This window comes from Nicotiana attenuata, unplaced genomic scaffold, assembly GCF_001879085.1.
Source record: "Nicotiana attenuata strain UT unplaced genomic scaffold, NIATTr2, whole genome shotgun sequence".
NCBI lineage: Eukaryota > Viridiplantae > Streptophyta > Magnoliopsida > Solanales > Solanaceae > Nicotiana > Nicotiana attenuata.
The window spans coordinates 147,065-169,336 of NW_017670458.1; the positions used below are offsets into that span (position 1 = coordinate 147,065).

General features: G+C 40.6%; 1 long non-coding RNA gene across 1 annotated transcript; it reads left to right on the forward strand.

The window, feature by feature from the left end:
* The first annotated feature begins 1,491 nt into the window (after positions 1-1,491).
* On the forward strand, positions 1,492-2,111 carry LOC109239712. The gene is made up of 2 exons (XR_002069952.1): positions 1,492-1,731; positions 1,819-2,111. It is a non-coding gene; the product is annotated as an uncharacterized LOC109239712 (long non-coding RNA).
* The last annotated feature ends 20,161 nt before the right edge of the window (positions 2,112-22,272 follow it).

The following is a 22,272-nucleotide window of genomic DNA, read 5'->3' on the forward strand; positions in this document are numbered from 1 at the left end:
ATCAAGTTACTAAGTCATACCATGAAAGTGTGGGACAGGGTGGTGAAAGGGAGGATAAAGAGGGCAGTGTCTATATTGGAAAACCAGTTTGGGTTCATGCCAGGTGGTTCTACTATGGAAGCTATCCACCTTATCAGGAGGTTGGTGGAATTATACAGGGATAGGAAGAGGGATTGCATATGGTGTTTATTGACCTAGAGAAGGCGTATGACAAGGTTCTTAGGGACGTCCTTTGGAGGTGTCTGGAGGTGAAAGGTGTGCCGGTGGCTTACATTTGGGTGATAAAGGATATGTATGATAGAGCTATGACCCGAGTTAGGACTGTAGGAGGTGACTCAGAGCCTTTTCCGGTTGTTATGGGGTTACACCAAGTATCTGCGCTCAGCCCGTTCTTATTTGCTCTAGCGATGGACGCACTGACACAACATATCCAAAGAGAGGTCCCATGGTGTATGTTGTTCGCTGATGATATAGTTCTGATTGATGAGACGTGAGGCGACGTGAATGAGGGACTGGAGGTATGGAGGCAGGTCCTAGAGTCTAAAGGTTTCAAGTTGAGTATGACTAAGATGGAATATGTGGAATGTAAGTTCAACGACGTGACGGGGGAAGCGGATGTGGAAGTCATGCTTGACTCACAGGTCATCCTCAATAGAGAAAGTTTTAAGTACTTAGGGTCAATTACCTAGGGAGATGGGGAGATCGACGGGGATATTACGCACCATATTGAGGTGGGGTGGATGAAATTGAGGTTAGCGTCTGGAGTCCTGTGTGACAAGAATGTGCCTCCGAAACTCAAAGGTAAGTTTTATAGAGCGGCCAGTCAAGAATTCACATATCCAGAAGATAAAAGTAGCATTAATGAGGATGCTGAGATGGATGTGTGGGCACACTAGGCTGGATAATATTAGGAATGAAGATATTCGAGAGAGGGTGGGCGTGGCTCCCGTGGACGACAAGATGCGGGAAGCGCGACTTAGATGGTTCGGACACATGCGGAGGAGAAGCCTAGATGCACTAGTTAGGAGGTGTGAGCGGTTGACTTTGGCAGGTACGAGAAGAGGCAGAGGGCGGCCTAAGAAGTATTGGAGCGAGGTGATCAGGCAAGACATGGCGAGACTTCAGATTTACGAGGACATGGCTCTTGATAGGAACATGTGGAGGTCGAGCATTAGGGTGGTTGGCTAGGAGGTAGTCGAGAGTTCTTCCCTCTTTGTACCGGGTAGTCTGATAGAGTTTTGTTTAGGTTTGTTAGCGGTCAATGTTGTGTTCACATTGTTGTTTTGCATAGTTTTGTGTTATTGTCCTTTCACTTATTCGTTGTTGTTATTTTCTTTCTGGCATCTTTTATTGTTACATGCCTTTTTTTTTTGTTTCTTTTATGATATTATTGTTTCTCTTGTTGAGCCGAGAGTCTCCGGAAAAAAGCCTCTCTACCCTTTTTGGTGTAGGGTAAGCTAAAAAAAAAACTAAACAATGTACATACGAAAACAGAAATTTAACCTTGAATAAAAATATAAATGAAGCTATAGAGTTATTGGGAAAGAAGGTTTTTACTAGTTTGCATTTTCCACGAATACAGGCGCACCCCATTGTTTGCTACCATAAATAAATTCAGAGAACTATAGATTCACTTGTTCGAAAATGGCGAATCAGCAACAAACACAGAGTCGTCTTGAAACAGTACCTCTTCTGGTGGTCATACTTATCGGTGTCCATGTCCTCGCTTTGGTACTTTCTCTTATTCTTTTTTAATTAGTAGTAGTAACATGATGAAAAGGGTAGAGTATTTGATTCTTTATGATGAAATTTGTGTAGGTCTACTGGATTTATCGGCTAGCAAATCAGAAGCAACCCCCGAGGCTTAAAAAGCACTAGGATTCAGTTCTTCTTTTCTGTCCTATGTCACGCACTCTTATTTTTTTTTTCCTGTTGAAATTTTATGTTTGGGGATCTTTGAATTGCTTGAGATTTCAGTTGTTGAAAGTTGAATGGGGATATTTGGTTGTATATTTTTGTGCTTCAACTTGTACTGGGGTGGAATCCCTTTTTACAACAATCTCACTTTTGGTTAATGATAAGCAACTTTAGGTATTAAAATTTCTTGAGAATTTGGGTTCTTGAAATTTTAATAGGATAATCTATTAACTAAGTAAGACATGAATATGAGCATTCTATTATATATATATTTTGAATTGTTAAAGGTATTTCTTTGAAATTCTAGCAACAAGAAAGTGCTGTAAAGGTATATACATAGGGAGCAGATTATCACTGCTGTAAGTGTAAAGAGCCCAAAATATCTATCGTGCCTCACCTTAAATATGCCTGCAGCAAAGGTTCGAATATGTGACGTGTGCCCAACTCACACATCACGCCCTGCCCTCTTACCTTGGGAGAATCTATTACTCATTATGAGTAAAATGTGTTGAGATAATCTAACTTTAGCATCTTTTTATTTGATTAAGAAGGGAAGAGGAAAAGAAGCAATGAGCTGTGTGTGCTTCTAGCATTTCAAACCTTGAGCATACATCACCACTTATATGCGGTTCCAACTTTTGAGAAGCTACAGGAATCTAGATGAGGAATTATGAAGAAAAGAAGAACGAGTTTCCAAATTGGGTTCACACTCAACAACTTTCATTTATGTGTTGTATATTTCCATTTAAGCTCAAGTGATCTTGATTTTTGATTGAAAGATTCATTTGAAATTGTGCATTTTCCTATATTATACTATCTTCTACTCCTTTATCCAATTTATATGCCACATTTTCTATTTTGGGATGCCCCAAATATGATTTTCAAAAGTTCAATTATGTTCAATTAATTATTTGAATTTGAACTCCGATGAAATGCTGTTCTATCAAACTGACTTTTCAAGAGCTATTCAAACACTTTCACCCGCTTTACCAAACATAATAACAAATCAAAATAATATTTTAAGCTTTGTGCAAATGGTTTTTGCATAAATGGAAGAGTGGGAGTATTTGGGATGCTAATGACCCATCCAAGATAATGCATTTACCTTATTTTGGATTCGTAGTGGCTTAACAATTGCTTAAGATCGGGAGGGTTAAACAAAACTCTCTTCTTGTCGATTGAAGAATTTGGTGTGACAAAATCATGTGTTTCCTTATTCATTCCTTCGTTATTCTTTCATTGTGGTGGTTCCAGGCTTTTGTTTAATATACTGATTTTGCAGTCTTCACTCAAATTCAAATGATTTTGTTCCTTTGAATTTCTTTTTAGATTTTTGTTATTATTAGTAATACATACCAGAGCTTTGGTAGGAGTGAGGAGTATAAAGCACTTTAAATATATGCAATGCTGGTAGTTATTTGGTGCTGTTGGTTTGAATTGTAACCTGGAACATCAAAGAGAAGTCAGTTATACTTGAGTTAGAAATTTACTTTTCTGATTAAAAAAATAAATAAAGATTTACTTCAGTCCTCTGTGTAAAGTGTTTGGCATTTTTCATGATTTAGCCTTAACCTATCTTCTGTTTGATAATTTATTCTTGAGGACATACCACTCAAATAGTTTTCTCTTTGCCTTTGCTACTTGATATTTCTTTCTCACTAACAACGAGGGGTGAAGATCAGAGAAGCAGTTCTACCAATGGAATGCATATCCTTCTGTGAGAGGTAGCTTTGAGGCCCTTTTGCTAAACTGTAGATCTACCAAAAGTATAAACAAGTTCCGTAGATTTAGGACAGCAACCTCTCTTAGGATCTGTAAACGCCTTATCCGGTTCTTAACTATCAAATGAGTTTTTCTAATAAGGTAAGTTAAGTATTGTAAAAAAGTGGCTCCAAGTTGGTGCATTGGGGTGTGCATTACAAAACTAACAAATGAATTGACGAGAGAAATTGGCCTGATGAAGAAACACCAAAAGTGATACTGCACTAATGTGTAGTTAGATCTTACGATTGGTTGTTTTCATCCTTTACCATGACTATATTCGCTTCACCCAAACACATCAAACCTAATCATGTCAGAAGAAGGTGTAATAGGGAAACACACAGCATTGTTCTTTTTTTTTTGGGGGGGGGGGGGGGGGAGGAGGGGGGGGGGGTTTTCTTTGCTGAGATGTGAAGAGGGTGCTTCATTCTTTTTTATCATAGTCATCAGGTTCATGATAAACATCATTAGATATCATTATGACCAGCCGAGCATTTCAAATTAGAAATTTTGCTTAGATGACCGATAAAATAAAGGTTTTTAACTTAAAATACATTATCTTCACTTGCTGTTTATATTCATTCTCAAATACAGAGCGTCCTTCTTACATTTGGAGAACTCATGACATGGTAAGATATCTGCTGTTTAGTCTTTGTTATATCATGTTGGGTATCGCTTTATTAAAATTGGATGTGCCAGTGATGCTAAGTGTTTTGCAGACTTCGGTCAAGTAGTAAGACTGCCACTTTCAAGTAAGTAATAGTGCTCGTAACATCAATCAAATAGTAAGAGTTCAAGGTGATGTAACTGGTAGTGAATACTTGAAGGAATATGGATATCAATAGTGGGGGACGATTTCAAGATTTCATGTGTTGAAGATTTAAAGTCATCTTTAAACTGATACATGCAAGGTCAGCAGCCATAGTCTTGCTCTATGCTTATCAAGGCATTCCAGTTTGTTGTGATTATTTAGTTTTGTTTGTTTGAGGACTATTTGGAGACAGTGTTGGCAGGTCTCTCCGTACTGCACTCATTTTCTCTCGTAGAAGCTAAATTTGATTTTGGCTTCAAATATATTGTTTTTGATATAGCTTTTGGGGTAAAATTAACTGACAGAGTTGATTTGCAATTCTGAAACTTAAATTCATATTCTCTAGCTTGGATTAGCACATGTCAGATTCAAACTAGTTGCCCTGTATTAGTTTGGATGTTTGTAATTTAGTACCATCTTGGTACCTTTTCAATACCTCGACCTGCCGATGCAGCAGAAACTAAGTATCTGGTGAATGGTCACATTTTTTAAGGTCAGCAACTGGCAGTAGTTTTTACTTAAGAGAGTTGGAAATGGCCTTTTGAATGAGAGCTAGGGAGCGTGGGAGATAGTTTTCTACTCCATTTTTGCTCATTCTTGTCAGCAAATTCTCCATTTAACTTGTCTCTGATTGGACAGTAGCTTGATGTGGTTTAGCAACAAAATTTGTTTCTTGGATTTCTTTAGGCCTAAAATGTGTCAAATTCTTGGAAGATAGAGTTGGTAAATGTTACTTTGCAAAAAAAAAATTCGTTTTTATGTTCTTGTTTTAGTAAACCATGGGTTTTGGAGGTATAGGGAAGTCTTTACCCTATTTGAATGCCTATAAGGATTGCGATTTTCTTCTTTGAGATGTCTTTAACACTAGGAGCATGAACCATCATTTAACATTTGAACCACATGAAGATATATATTAAACATATTTTGGATTTCATTGATTTTAACCTTTATGGTGAGCTGCTGGTGTGGAGAGGATCGACTGTGGTGCAAAATGCAGAACATAGTTGACATGAACTTGGTCTGTATGAACTCCATGTTGAAGTTTTATATATTTTCGATATCAAGTTCGAAATATAGGTATTGCACGCATTGGACCCATCTAAGAGCTGTTGTGATTGATGTTGAGTTGCTGAGAGACGAGGTAGAGTGTGATGACCCAAAAGGTCATATTATGTTTTAGAACACGATTTCGTGTTCCAAGGCCTTTAAAACCTTTTTTATTCCTCATTGATTTGCGTGCACAGTTCGGGCGTGTTTTCGGAAAGCATTTATGTAGAAAATTGATGAAATAAAAATGTTTGGCCTAAAAAGTTGATTTTAGTTGACTTCGATCAATGTTTTGAGTAAACGGATTCGGACTCGTGTTTTGACGGTCCCGGTGTGTTCGTAGTAAAATATGGGGCCTGGGCATATGCCCGGAATCGGATTCGGAGGTCCTTTGCCCGAGTAATGATTTTTTGTTAAAAATTATAAATCTTAAAATCTAATGATTTAATGAATTTGATTAATGATTGATCTAATTGGTAGCGGGCCGCATCTTGTTCCTGGAGCTCGGTACAGGTTTATAATAATATTTAAGTCATGTCTGTGAAATTTGGTGAAAATCGGAGTTGATTAGACGTGATTCGGGCATCCGGTTGAGAAAAGAGGAATTATAAAGTGTTCTTAAGAATTTCATGTGTTTTTGTGTTAAATTCGTAGTTTTAGATGTTATTTTGGTGATTTGATCGCACGAGCAAGTTCGTATGATGTTTTAAGACTTGTTTGCATGTTTGGTTTGGAGCCCCGAGGGGTCGAGTGAGTTTCGGATAGGCTACAGAGTGATTTGGACCTAAGAAAATTTGCTTGTATGCTTCAGGTATGCAGACTTCGCAATTGTGAGGTTTCGCTCGCAAATGCGAGCCTCGCATTTGCGAGCAGTAGGGCTGGGACGGGATCTCCGCAATTGCGAAGCTCAGGATCGCAATTGCGATCAGCTCAGGCCGCATTTGCGAACACTTGTTCGCATTTGCGATGTTAGCAGGCCCAGGCCAGTCTTCGCATTTGCGAAGTAAAGTTCGCATTCGCGGGGTTCGCATTTGCAAACCCCTTATCGCAAATGCGACACCTGCAACTGGTCAAAAACGAATTTGGACGTGATTTTTCATTCATTCTCCCATTTTTCAAAACCTAGAACACAAAAGGCGATTTTTCAAAGACATTTTCTTCCCCAAATCATAAGTAAGTAATTCTTAACTAGTTTCTTTCAATCTTTTACCTCTTTTTACAAGATTTTATCCTAGAATCTTTGGGTTTCATGGTGGAATTGCGGATTTTTGGGTAGAAATTAGGAATTTCGAAATTTGGGGATTTAGACCTCAAATCGAGGTTTCCAAAACCAATTGTATATCCGGGCTCGGGGGTGAATGGGTAATCGGGTGTCCGAATTTTAGATTTTTGACCAAGCGGGCCTGGGGTCGATTTTTGACTTTTTTGGGGAAAATATTGGGAAACTTATAATTATGTATTGGAATTGATTTCTTTAGCGATAATTGATGTTGTTAAGTTAATTATGACTAGATACGAGTGGTTCGGAGGTAAAAATTAGAGGAAAAGCGGTAATTGAGCGTTGAGTTGGCTGTTGGATTGAGGTAAGTGTTGTGTCTAACTTTGACTTGAGGGATTAGGGATCCCCGACTTAATTGCTATGTGAAAATCCATGTGTGTGGCGTATAGGTGAGGTGACGAGTACCTATGCACCGCTAAATTATCTGTTTTGCCTGTTTCTTTCCCCGTTCTTAATATATTGTCTTCCTGTCTTAACTACTACATGCTTATTGGTGTTTTCATGTTTAATTGCTACTTGTTAGATGTTGTTTTTCTTTATTGAAGGTATTAGCTATCCCGTAGTTTCATTGTATCACATTATTGGTTTAATTTGGTTTATCGGTGTTTTATGGTACATTTTGGGTTGGTCTCGCTGTATAATATTAATTGAGTGAAGTTTCATAAATGTGCACTTTCTGTTTGCTTTGGTTTGGGGCTTAAATATTATGGAGAATTTTGAGCAAAATTGTGAAATTCCTGATCTTATTGTGTGATTGGTACTGATATGGTGGGATCGGGTTGCGCGCCGCAACAGTAGGAATAAGAGTGATATATTGAGGAGGAATAAGGGTGAAATGCTATTATTTGGTGGGATTGGGTTACATGCCGCAACAGGAGTAATAAGGAGGGGGGAGGGGGGGTATGTTGAGGAGAAATAAGGGTGAATTACTATTGTACGGGGGGATCAGGATGCGCGCCGCATCAGTTTATGCGTTTATGTATCATTCTTCTACTATGCAAGTTATTCTGTAGTTTGGCTTTACACTTAATGATTGGTTATAGCTGGGTACTGACGAGGTACCGGAGTTCTGAATTCTTTTCTTGTAAGTTACTGTTTCATTTTGTTCCGTACTTCTTTATGCTTTATTACATACTGTATACAGGTTATGTATTGTGATTGCCCCGCCGTAGCCTCGTCACTACCTTATCGAGGTTAGTCTCGTCACTTACCAGTACATGAGGTCGGTCGACTTATACTGCACTCTGCACTTTCTTTGCAGATTTCAGAGCAGACAGTGGCTGATTGAGAGATTGGTTGCAGGTTCACAGTTTGGAGACCCAAGGTAGTCTTTCTGGCATCCGTAGGCCATGATGTTCACTCCTATGTTTCTACAATCCTGTTTTCTTTTCTTTCAAAACAGTTGTAATTTCATCCAGACCAGTGTTTGTAGAAAATTCTAGGATGTTCGTGTGCTGTGACACCGAATTTTAGGTAATGATATCTATAATATTGATAATGGTATATATATGCAATGAGACTCTTTACTTACTTCCGCAATTATTCCCGCTTGTTTAAGTTGTTTACTCGTAATCACTAAAAGGTAAAGGAAACTGGTTAATAACACTCTAACGTTGGCTTGCCCAGCAAGTGTGATGTTAGGCGCCATCACGGTCTCGAGGGTGGTAATTCCGGGTCATGACAAGTTGGTATTAGAGAACTAGGTTCTAGGTCTCATTATTCACGAACAAGCTAGGTAGAGTCTGAGGGATCTGTATAGAGACGTCTGTGCTTATCCCCCAAAGGCTACAGAGTTTAGGAACAATTTCACTTCTATTTTTCTCTGTTGTGCGATTTGATCTCTCAATGCTAATTGAACTCTCTACTCTTGTTCCTTCGCAGATGGCGAGAACACGTACCGCTTCTTCAGCTGAGCAGCAGCCGGAGCCCCTAGTGGATGCTCCTACGAGGGGCAGAGGACGAGGCCGAGGCCGTACTAGTGGCCGAGGCAGGGGTAGGGTTCAGCCTAGAGCTCGAGCAGCAGCACCAACAGCGGAGCCTCAGGTAGAGTTTGATGAGGAAGTTCCAGCCCAGACCGTTCCAATAGGGCCCACTTAGTTTCCAGAGGGGTTCATCGCTACCCCGGTACTTCAGGATGCTTTGGTCCATCTAGTAGGCCTTATGGAGAGTGTTGCTCAGGCCGACACATTTTCTGTAGCACCACCCGTCTCTCAGGTTGGGGAGGAGCCCAGACTCCCGCTACTCACACTCGGGAGCAGATGGCTCCCAATTTCAGACTCCAGCAGCTCAGCCAGTTGGGATAGTTCCGTCGGGTGTTGCAGCACAGATCGGTGATAGATCAACTATGTCTCCTAAGGCTTTGTGGAGATTGGACATGTTTACCAAGCTTTTCACCACTCATTATGGCGGTACACCTTCAGAGGATCCCCAGGACTATCTGGACAGTTGTCACGAGGTATTATGGAATATGGGGATAGTGGAGACCAATGGGGTCGACTTTGCTGCCTTTCGTCTGTCAGGCTCCGCCAAGAAATGGTGGAGGGATTTTTGTTTGGCCAGACCATTTGGGTCGCCGACTCTTACTTGGGACTAGTTCTCTCAGCTATTTCTGGAGAAGTATCTTCCTATCACTTTGAGAGAGGACTACCGGAGGCAGAGAGAGCACCTCCAGCAGGGTTCTATGACTGTCACTCAGTACGAGACTAGATTTGTTGATTTGGCCCGTCACGCTCTTCTTATACTTCCTACCGAAAGAGAGAGGGTGAGGAGGTTTATTGAGGGACTTGCTCAGCCTATCAGATTGCAGATGGCTAAGGAGATAGGGAGTGAGATTTCTTTCCAGGATGCAGCCAATGTGGCCAGACGAGTTGAGATGGTTCTAGCTCAGGGGAGTGGTCAGGGGTCTGACAAGAGGCCGCGTCACTCCGGTGGATTTAGTGGGGCTCATCTGGACGTCGAGGTACTTTTGGTAGGGGCCATCCTCCCAGGCCGTTTCATTCAGCACTTCAGACATCCCATGGAGCTTCAGGGAGTCGTGGTCCTTATGTACCTCCTTCAGGGCAGCCAGCTTATAGTGCACCACCAACTCCTATCAGAGCACCTCCTCTTCAGAGTTATTATCGCGGTCAGTCGGCCTGTCAGGGTCAGTCTCAGTTTCCACAGCCGTAGTATCAGGATGGATGTTTCGATTGTGGTGAGTATGGGCATATCCGGAGGACCTGTCCGAGACTAGTGGGTGTTCAGTCATAGCAGCAGGGTTCTCGGGCCATGATTCCGGCACTGCCCGCTCAACCAGCTAGAGTTAGGTGTCAGGGAGCCAAAGGTAGAGGTCAGGCTGCTAGAAGTGGAGGGCCGTTAGACGTGGAGGCCAGACCGCTAGAGGTGGAGGCCAGCCATCAGGAGGCCGTTCCAGGGATATGGTTCAGAGTGGTGGGGCCCAACCCCAATGTTATGCTTTCCTAGCCAGGCCTAAGGTTGAGTCATCCGATGCTATTATCACAGGAACTGTTTCAGTTTGCAGTAGAGATGCTTCGGTTCTATTTGATCCAGGTTCTACATACTCCTATGTGTCATCTTATTTTTCTTTATATTTGGTTGTGCCTCGTGATTCTTTGAGTGCTCCTGTGTATGTGTCCACACCGGTGGGAGATTCTATTGTTGTAGATCGTGTCTATCGTTCATGTGTGGTTATTATTGCGGGTCTTGAGACTAGCATATATCTCATACTTCTCGATATGGTTGATTACAATGTTATTCTAGGGATTGATTGGTTGTTACCTTATCATGCTATATTGGACTGTCACGCCAAGACTGTGAACTTAGCATTGCCGAGGTTGCCTTGATTAGAGTGGAGGGGGACTCTAGGTCATTCTACCATCAGGGTTATCTCTTATATGAAGGCTCGGCGTATGGTCGAGAAAGGGTGTTTGGCTTATTTGGCTTATATTCGTGATTCTAGTGCGGAGGTTCCTTCCATGGATTCTGTACCATTTGTTCGGGAGTTCCCAGAGGTATTTCCTACAGACCTTATGGGGATGCCACCCGGCAGGGGTATTAACTTTTGCATTAATTTGGCTCCAAACACTCATCCCATTTCTATTCCGCCATACAGCTTGGCCCCGCCAGAGTTGAAAGAACTAAAGGAGCAGTTGCAAGATTTGCTTGATAAGGGCTTTATTAGATATAGTGTCTCGCCCTAGGGTGTGCCGGTGTTGTTTGTAAAGAAGAAGGATGGGTCGATGAGGATGTGCATAGACTATCGGCAGTTGAACAAAGTCACCATTAAGAACAAGTATCCATTGCCGAGGATTGATGAATTATTTGATCAGCTTTAGGGTGCCAAGGTGTTTTCAAAGATCGATTTGAGGTCTGGCTACCATCAGTTGAGGATTAGGGCATCCGATGTCCCTAAGACAACTTTTCGGACCCGGTACGGGCATTATGAGTTTCTAGTGATGTCATTTGGGTTGACGATTGCCCCAGCATCATTCATGGATTTGATGAACTGGGTGTTCCCTATCTGGATTCCTTCATGATTGTTTTTATTGGTGACATCTTGATCTACTCCCGCAGTCGAGAAGAGCATGAGCATCATCTTCGGATCGTACTTCAAACTCTGAGAGACAGCCAGTTATATGCTAAGTTTTTGAAATGTGAGTTTTGGTTGAGTTCAGTTGCTTTCTTGGGTCACGTTGTATCAGCGGAGGGTATTTAGGTGGATCCTAAGAAGATTGAGGCTGTTCAGAATTAGCCTAGGCCTACTTTAGACACAGAGATCCGTAGTTTCTTGGGATTGGCGGGTTATTACTGTCGGTTTGTGGAGGGGTTTTCATCTATAGCAGCCCCGCTGACCAGGTTGACTCAGAAGGGTGCCACGTTCAGATGGTCGGACGAGTGTGAGGTGAGCTTTCAGGAGCTCAAGACAGCTTTGACTACGGCGCCGGTGTTGGTGTTGCCCACCGGTTTAGGGCCCTATACAGTATATTGTGACGCATCTCGTATTGGACTTGGTGCGGTATTGATGCAGAGTGGCAAGGTTATTGCATATGCTTCACGGCAGCTGAAGGTTCACGAGAAGAATTATCCAGTTCATTACTTAGAATTGGCAGCCATTGTTCACGCGCTGAAGATTTGGAGGCACTATTTATATGGCGTGTCGTGTGAGGTGTTTACGGATCATAAGAGTTTGCAGTATTTGTTCAAGCAGTAGGAGCTCAATTTGAGGCAGAGAAGGTGGTTGGAGCTATTGAAACACTATGATATCACCATCTTGTATCATCCCGGGAAGGCTAATGTGGTGGCCGATGCTTTGAGTAGGAAGTCAGCCAGTATGGGCAGCCTTGCGTACATTCCAGTTGGTGAGAGACCGCTTCCATTAGATGTTCAAGCTTTGGCCAATCAGTTCGTGAGGTTGGATATTTCTGAGCCCAGTCGTGTTTTAGCTTGCACAATCGCTCGGTCTTCGTTGTTTGAGCGTATCAGGGAGCGGCAGTATGATGATCCTCATTTGCTTGTCCTTAAGGACACAATGCGTCACGGTGATGCCAAGCAGTTTACGGTTGGAGATGATGTGGTTTTGAGGATGCAGGGTCGTGTTTGTGTGCCTAATGTGGATGGACTTCGTAAGTTGATTCTAGAGAAGGTCTACAGTTCCCGGTGTTCTATTCATCCGGGCGCCGCTAAGATGTATCAGAACTTGCGGCAGTATTACTGGTGGAGGAGAATGAAGAAGGATATAGTTGCATATGTAGCACCGTGTTTGAATTGTCAGCAAGTAAAGTACGAGCATCAGAGACCTGGTGGTTTGCTTCAGAAGATAGAGATTCCTGAGTGGAAGGGGGAGCGTATCACCATGGATTTCGTTGTTGGACTCCCGCGGACTCGGAGGAAGTTCGATGCAGTTTGGGTTATTGTGGATAGACTGACCAAGTCAGTGTATTTCATTCCTGTGGCAGTTTCCTATTCTTCGGAGCGATTGACAGAGATTTATATCCGTGAGATCATTCGTCTTCATGGTGTGCCCGTGTCTATCATTTCTGATCAAGGTACGCAGTTTACCTCGCATTTCTGGAGGGTAGTACAGTGTGAGTTGGGTACGCGGGTCGAGTTGAGCACATCATTTCATCCTCAGACGGACGAACAGTCCGAGCGTACTATTCAAATCTCGGAGGATATGCTCCATGCCGGTGTTATTGACTTTGGAGGTTCTTGGGATCAGTTCATGCCGTTAGAGGAGTTTGCCTACAACAACAACTATCAGTCGAGCCTCCAAATGACTCCCTATGAGGCATTATATGGTAGACGGTGTCGACGCCGGTTGGGTGGTTTGAGCAGGGGGAGGCTCGGTTACTGGGTACAGATTTAGTGTAGGATGTCATGGATAAGGTTAAGATTATTCAGGATAGACTTCGTACAGCTCAGTCCAGGCAGAAGAGTTATGCCGACCGTAAGGTTCGTGATGTTTCGGGTGTTACCTATGAAGGGTGTGATGCATTTTGGGAATAATGGAAAATTAAGCCCTAGGTTCATCGGGTCTGTTGAGATTCTTGATCGAGTGGGAGAGGTAGCCTACAGATTTGCGTTGCCCCCAGGCTTATCAGCGGTACATCCAGTGTTTCATGTGTCCATGCTTCGAAAGTACCATGGTGATCCATCCCACGTGTTAGATTTCAGCACTGTCTAGCTGGGCAAGGATTTGACCTGCGAGGAGGAGCCGGTAGCTATTCCAGACCGGCAGGTTTGTCAGTTGATATCGAAGAGTTATCCTTCGGTTCGAGTGCAGTGGAGAGGTCAGCCTGTTGAGGTAGCTACCTGGGAGTCCGAGTCCAATATGCAGAGAAGATGTCCCCACCTTTTCACCAGATCAGGTACTTTTCTATGTCTGTTCGAGGTCGAACAATTGTTTTAGAGGTGGAGAATGTGATGACCCAAAAGGTCATCTTATGTTTTAGAACTCGATTCCATGGTCCGAGGCCTTCAAAACCTCATTTTATTCCTCCTCAATTTGCGTGCACAGTCCAGGCGTATTTTCGGAAAGCTTTTATGTAAGAAATTGATGAAATAATAATTTTTGGCCTAAAAAGTTGATTTTAGTTGACCTCAGTCAACGTTTTGAGTAAACGGACCCGGACCTGTGTTTTGACGGTCCCGGTGGGTCCGTAGTAAAATATGGGACCTGGGCGTTATGCCCGAAATCGGATTCGGAGGTCCTTAGTCTGAGTAATGAATTTTTGTTAAAAACTGTAAGTCTGAAAATCTAATGATTTAATGAATTTGATTAATGATTGATCTCATTGGTATCGGACCGTATCTTTGTTCCGGAGCGCGGTACATGTTTATAATAATATTTTAGTCATGTTTGTGAAATTTTGTGAAAATCGGAGTTCATTTGACGTGATTCGGACATCCGGTTGAGAAAAGAGGATTTCAAAGTGTTCTTAAGAATTTCATGTGTTTTGGTATTAAATCCGTAGTTCTAGATGTTATTCTGGCGATTTGATCGCACGAGCAAGTTCGTATGATGTTTTAAGACTTGTGTGCATGTTTGGTTTTGAGCCCCGAGGGCTCGGGTGAGTTTCAGATAGGCTACAGAGTGATTTGAACTTAAGAAAATTTGCTTGTATGCTTCAGGTCTGCAGACTTCGCAATTGTGAGGTCTGGCTCGCAAATGCGACCCTCACATTTGCGAAGAAAGATCGCATTTGCGAGCCGTAGGGCTGGGACAGGACCTTCGCGATTGCGATCAGCTCAGGCCGTATTTGCGAACACTTGTTCGCATTTGCGATGTTAGCAGGCCCAGATCAGTCTTCGCATCTGCAAAGTAAAGTTCACATTTGCGGGGCTCGCATTTGCGAACCCCTAATCGCAAATGCGATACCTGCAACTGGTCAAAAACGATTTTGGACGGGATTTCTCATTCATTCTCCCATTTTTCAAAACCTAGAACACAAGAGGCGATTTTCCAAAGACATTTTCTTTCCCAAATCATAAATAAGTAATTCTTAACTAGTTTCTTTCAATCTTTACCTCTTTTTACAAGATTTCATCCTAGAATCTAGGGGTTTCATGGTGGAATTGGGAATTTTTGGGTAGAAATTAGGAATTTTAAAATTTGGGGATTTAGTCCTCAAATTGAGGTCAGATTCCAAAACCAATTGTATATCCGGGCTCGGGGGTGAATGGTTAATCGGGTTTTGGTCCGAATTTCGGGTTTTGACCAAGCGGGCCCGGGGTCAATTTTTGACTTTTTGGGGAAAATGTTGGGAAACTTATAATTATGTATTGAAATTAATTTCTTTAGCGATAATTGATGTTGTTGAGTTAATTATGAATAGATACGAGTGGTTTGGAGGTGGAAAGTAGAGGAAAAACGGTAATTGAGCATTGAGTTGACCGTTGTATTGAGGTAAGTGTTGTGTCTAACTTTGACTTGAGGGATTAGGGATCCCCGACTTAATTGCTATTTGAAAATCCATGTGTGTGGCGTATAGGTGAGGTGGCGAGTACCTATGCGCCGCCAAATTATCTGTTTTGCCTATTTCTTTCCGCGTTCTTAATATATTGTCTTCCTGTCTTAACTGCTACATGATTATTGGTGTTTCCATGTTTAATTGCTACTTGTTAGATGTTATTTTTCTTTATTGAAGGTATTAGCTATCCCGTAGTTTCATTGTATCACATTATTGGTTTAAGTTGGTTTATCGGTGTTTTATGGTATATTTTGGGTTGGTCTCGCTGTGTAGAATTAATTGAGTGAAGTTTCATAATTGTGTAGCTTTCTGTTTGCTTTGGTTTGAGGCTTAAATATTGTGGAGTGTTTTGAGCTAAATTGTGAAATTCCTGGTCTTATTATGTGATTGGTACTGATATGGTGGGATCGGGTTGCATGCCGCAACAGACGGAATAATGGTGATATATTGAGGAGGAATAATGGTGAAATGCTATTATTTGCTGGGATCGGGTTGCATGCCGCAACAAAAGTAATAAGAGGGGGTGTATGTTGAGGAGAAATAAGGGTGAATTACTATTGTATGGTGGGAACGGAATGCGCGCCGCATCAGTTTATGTGTTTATGTATCTTTATTCTACTGTGCAAGTTATTCTGTAGTTTGGCTTTACACTTAAGGATTGGTTATAGCTAGGTATTGACGAGGTACCGGAGTTCTGAATTCTTTCCTTGCAAGTTAATGTTTCATTTTGTTCCGTACTTCTTTCTGCTTTATTACATACTGTATACATGTTATTTTGTGATTGCCCCGCCGTAGCCTCGTCACTACGTCGAGGTTAGGCACTGCACTTACCAATACATGGAGTCGGTTGTACTGATACTGAACTCTGCACTTTATGTGTAGATTTCGGAGCAGGCAGTGGCTGATTGAGAGATTGGCTGCAGGTTCACAGTTTGGAGACCCAAGGTAATCCTGCTGGCGTCCGCAGGCCCCGGCGTCCCCTCCTATGTTTCTACATTTCTGTTTTCTTTTCTTTCGAAACAGTTGTAATTTCCTTCAGACCAATATTTGTAGAAAATTCTAGAATGTTAGTGAGTTGTGACACCATATTCTGGGTAATATAATATTGATAATGGTATATATGCAATGAGACTCTTTACTTACTTTCGCAATTATTTTCGCTTGTTTAAGTTGTTTGCTCGTAATCATTGAAAGGTAAAGGAAATTGGTTAATAACACTCTAACGTTGGCTTGCCTAGCAAGTATGATTTTAGGCGCCATCATGGTCTCTAGGGTGGGAATTCCGGGTCGTGACATAGAGCTGCATCCTGTCCGTTGTCCTTGACGTATCTTTCCATTTCAGTTACTGTTTCAGATAATATTTCGATTTCGTGTTTCAGGCTTGTATTTCTATTTTAGAGTCATGACTTTCTATTATCAGTTCTGGGGAATTTTATGTATTGGCGCAATTTATTTATGACATTTGGCTTTAGACTTGTACTATTTCTGTAAATTTTGTTATTTTCTTCAGCTTTTGTTATGCTTGGTTTGTCTAGCAAGTGAATTAGGCGTCATCACGACTTGATGGTGATTTTTGGACCGTGACATCACTAAAATATTTGAAATCAAATATTAACAAAAAGATAAGAATAGCTAAAAATAATTACTATCTATATTCAAGTTTTTCCCTTTTTTGCACACATTACACATAGTATTGCTGAATATTATAAAGTTAAGCTGGACCTATACCATCTATATTAGTTCATAAACAAAGTGTATTCTTGCTATAATGAATTAACATTTAGGTGATTTTGGAGAAACCAAAAAGTGTATGCTTGAAATTGACTATTTTCCTCGACTTGAAAATCCTTATTTCCATTCTAAATCAGACATGTCCTTATGCACGTACATGCATAAGAAAAGAAAATAAATACACATACATTGCACATGCATGTATTCCATGTTAATTAATATAAAATTAAAGAAGATAAATAATGAAAGACCTATACTTTAAAAGTAACTTATATTAAATAAGAATAATTAATTTTAATATTTGGAGGAAAATATACTATAAACTTTAGTTTATAAAGAAATAAAGATGGTTCATTTCTATACGAATGATATCAGAAAAACATTGACACTTTCTAAGAAGAAATTAAATTATAAAGTCATTTTCAAGCATTGAGATAACATCATATATTGCTGGCTTATCTTGTGCACCTTCTTGTACATATAAAAGTCCTACATGACTGAATCAGAATAATTTAAGTGTCCTCATACTTTGTGTATTTTGGAACTTAAAAAAAGGAGTCAAGAAAATTTACATAACCTATTAAGGTGAGAGGGGGATCAAATTATTGTGAGCTGGTATTTCTCCTACCACTCACAATTTCCAGTATTAAAACTAGGAATATGATTTGGTTTCTTATATTAGCTTTTAATATTGTTGGATTTTGGTTTTTTAACGGTGACAAGTGAGTAGCATGTGTATTGCGACCAAACACATTCACGCAAGTATACGTGGTCGTCAAGTAATAGAGTAGTGAGTAGAGTATTGTTCCCACGAAGACTTAAGACTAACTTTTGACTGATTCAAACTCAAAAAACTTATTGATTCAAGAGATATTTCAGAAAATATATAAATGACTAATTTACTACCTAAAATTATCAAGCAATGAAATAACTAAAAATCAACCACAACACTTAAGTAATTTCGGATAACAATCAATAGGAGAAGATATTCTAGGGTCACAAGTTAACTAACAATCATGTTGCGTTCTTGGTTTAAAATGACTAATTGATTTATCTGGACTGTTGATTGACAAGGTTGATATTACTCATAAGAATCTGTCGAGTTCTTACTTGCCTATTCAAGCTAACTTAATGTCTATATGTCTGTGAAATTAAGATTAACAAGAATGCATTTACACTTATTATATTTCAACCAAACAAGGCAAGTAGGTATATTTCTATCCTAATTGCGAATTCGTTCCCGATACCCGAGTTCAAGAACCTGCTCTATTTAATTCTATATGCAATATAGAATTTCTACTTTCGAGTTCAACTCTAGATTTGTAGATAGTATTTCACTGTTAGCTACTCAACAAAATAGTTAAAAACAGAATTAAATAAAAAACCCAATATGATAAAATCAAATTCGTCAATTTAAACTTCAAACATTAACATTCATGTAGAACCCATGACCCCAGAACAATAGGTTCTTAGCGACTCATGTTCATACAATCATCAAAAATAATATTTTCAAACATAAAATCAATGAATAATAGAAGAAGAATGGAAGAATTGATCAAATCCGTGCTCCCGAGTGTTTCGTACTTTTGTTCCTCTCTCAAAGTCACGTCCTCCCCCTCAAAATAGGTTTAGGTTGGCTTTTATATGAGTTGGGGGCGTCTTAGGGTCGAAATAACAGAGTCCTAATCGAATTAAGATGTGTTCACATTTTGAACGTCCAGGGCAGCGTGGGACGCTGGCCCTGGCGCTCAACTTCTCAACCCTTCTATAAAGTGCGCCACAAGCAACGTCCTACGCTGCCTATGGCCCTCAAATTTCCACTTTTGCCTTTTCGTCCCATTTTCGCTCCAATGGGAGCACTTTCGTCCCAAATCGCATCTGAATGATTCCTACACATAGAAATACCATAAATTAGCACAAATCATTATATTATACATCTCAAATCTACGAGACATGAGCAAAATGTGAGGCAACATATATCAAAATATGCATACATTAAGCTAATTATCAACACCCCACACTTAGACTCTTTCTCGTTCTCGAGCAATGGAACTATATTAACATCCCCAAAACGTGCCTATCACAATGAAAGAGCACTTCACAATTAATTCAATCAAACACCCTACCTTTTAACTATGGTCGATACATGGAATTAAGCATGAACACACAAATTTCACATTCTTCCCGTTTTTAAACTAGCCTAAGTATACACAATGCTATTCAACCAACTCAAACCACCTCACCTTAAGAGACGATGCGTTACCACTAAGCATCCTCAACTCATGCACTCACCCAACAAAAGAAGTGTACAACATCACCAATCTGTCATGAGACCAAGTGCCCTCACCACAAACAAAAGAGTGAATATAAAACTAGTACATACATTCAAATATGTCTAATTAAGGACATCACACAATTGAACAAAATTCACTCACTCTCACAAAGAATTCATGTGCATCCCGTGGTCATACCATAAGCTTGCCCGTAGTGTACATCTCTACTAATCTAATCTAGCCAAATCTAGGATCAATTATAACTTTAAGGTTGTAATATAGGCCAAGGGACGGGTAGGATACGTTTAGGAATAATGACTAACACTCCTAAGCACTTTAATACACCACTCTCACAAATCGAGCACATTTTCTTTTCAACCCATTCACTTGTCATACACCATATATAACATAGCCCTCTTTTCAATTAATCACCTCTATGGTTTCACTAGCACGATTTAGAAGGATTAGGAGGTGTGTGTCTTTCTACATTATTTAAACTCTTATTTGCTTTTTTCTTCTTCTTTCTTTCACACCCTCCATACACTAAGATTTCATCGGCTAGTGACCTTCTTTCACAATTTTAGTGCACCTTAAGGACCCTTCCATGGCTCCACTCGAAAGCCACTCCCCAATCTCTCACCTCAGTTTTTTAGCGACTACGTGACTAGGAGGTAAAGGTTCAACAATCTTGAATTAAGAACAAAATAAGAGTACGACTTGTAATGTGGGTGCCAAAGAAACGGTCTATAGGCTCAAAGGAGCTAGCAACGGAATTTTTTTATTTGTGAGTGACAAGCACCTTTATGGTCAAACAAGAAACTCCTATGTCATCTCCTAGACTAGCACAACTTAATGATTTTGCATTGATTAACACACAGGGAAAGTTATAGACTACACAAGATAGAACAAAATATCAACAATCCTTACACACACATGACACTTGACTCACTCAAGACGATTCTGTGCGACTCTCAAGTCAAGCAAGCATAGCAAGTTGAGAATTTTTAAGCACTAATGCACTAGGTGGCAGACAAGTCAACCAACTGAGAAAAAAAAGTGTCAAAGAGTAGGGTACTTAATTTACTTGGGCATTACAATTCAAATCAAATATTCAGGAAGACAGAGCGCATGCCATAACTTAACTTGCCAACACCAAACATGTCAACAGGTACCTTAGAGCACCTCAGTTTTCTCCCTTATCTTATTCCTAAAAAAACAAAAAAAAAAACAATATAAAATAAAACACCCGGTTTGAGCTACACCCTCGGAAAAGTACCAGCATCCAAAGAAAAACCAAGGGATACTACCTTTCTAGGTCCTTTACATTAATTCCCATTTCGGAGACATATCTCCCATATGGAACAAGATTATCATGCCATTTGATGGCGTCATCTCGAACTAGTTCCACCCGAGGCCATGATGGCTTCGTAGACCTACTAGCAACTTGCTTTCCCTTAGCTTGCCGGGAGGAACCCTAACCTTGCTTGCATTTTTTGGGAGGGGGAGAAGTAGTGGAGGACTTCCCCACCCCTTTTCCTTCGGCGGCACTATCACGAGCGATATCAACCTACACATGATAAACACAAAGATGAGAATGAATCAAGAAATTTCGCCTAAGGTCATCGTGAGGGGCAAATAGGACCCCACACTTAAAATCGAAGGCTATGCATAATCGACCCACAATATTGGTTCAACATGCACCAATGTGTCATCCAAAGACTATAGGTACTCAAGACTTCCCTATGCCATACAATTCAAGTAGTTTAACATGGCTGTAACTTAATTGTGGTGCAAGTAAGCAAAGCTAAAGTTCACATTACTACACTAATATAGTACACTAACAACCACTTACAAGAGTTTACAACAATATACAATGCCCCCAAACACCCCACACTTCGTCCAACATCATATACAACTACAATCGGCTACTCCGAATTCTCCGGTGTTCAATTTACTCTCTTAGGCATTTTAGCAAACACCTTGTGGGCATCAATTTCGCTTCTCTTATTTCAACAATGGTGGAGCAAGGCGGCCCTCCCAAATTTACATGAAGTAGAGGGAATTATAGTTTACTACTTCAAATACACCTTCACAATCAATTTTTGAAACCAAATTCGTGTATATTAAGACCATCGTAACAACAAGATATGTCAAAGAGACCTATGGGATTTTGGGATTGTTCGAGAAAGAGGACTAAAATTACACTAAGAGATAACAATAAGAACATACCTTTGAGTCTTGAGATGAAAGTGAGCAAGAAAAGTTGAAGAATTTGAGAGGGAAGGGGAGAAAGCAGTGGTGAGAGAGAGAAACAGAGTTGTTCATTTGAGAGTTACGGGAGAGGGATTTTGGGTTTTAGTTGTTTTAATTTAGGTGGGGGAAGGGTTGGGGTAATTGGGTATGAGTAAGGTTGTGTGTGTATATAGGTAATTGGGTATGGGTTACATGGGTTGGGTCAACTAAAAAATAAACAAAGAAACTGAAAAACAAAAAAATTATACCTTACCTGACCCCCCAGCTAGCGCTGGGATTTTTTTACACACTGAAAAGTGCGCCCCAGGCAGCATGGGGCGCTCGTTCGCGAATTTTATTTCTTTTTTATTTTTTTTTGTATAAATTCCCTCCTACCCGTGCACTCAATACATACATTATACACACCCCACACCATTCCCACCTATGATTTTTTCAACTACAAAGAAACAAAAGAAATTAGTCTACTCTAACTAAAAGAAAACAAAAGGCTGAGCTACAAAAGCAATAAAAATTGGGTTGCCTCCCAACAAACGCTTGATTTAACATCGCGGCATGACTCAACATGTTTTCAAGCATCGGCCAAGTCCACCGAGGTCTTGTGACGTGCAATGTCACCACCCCAACAATGTTTTAGTCTCTGTCCATTTACCAAGAATGTACCGCTAGAGCTCGTTTCTCTCAATTCCACCACTCCACGAGGCCTCACACTTACCAAAACGAAAGGACCTGCAC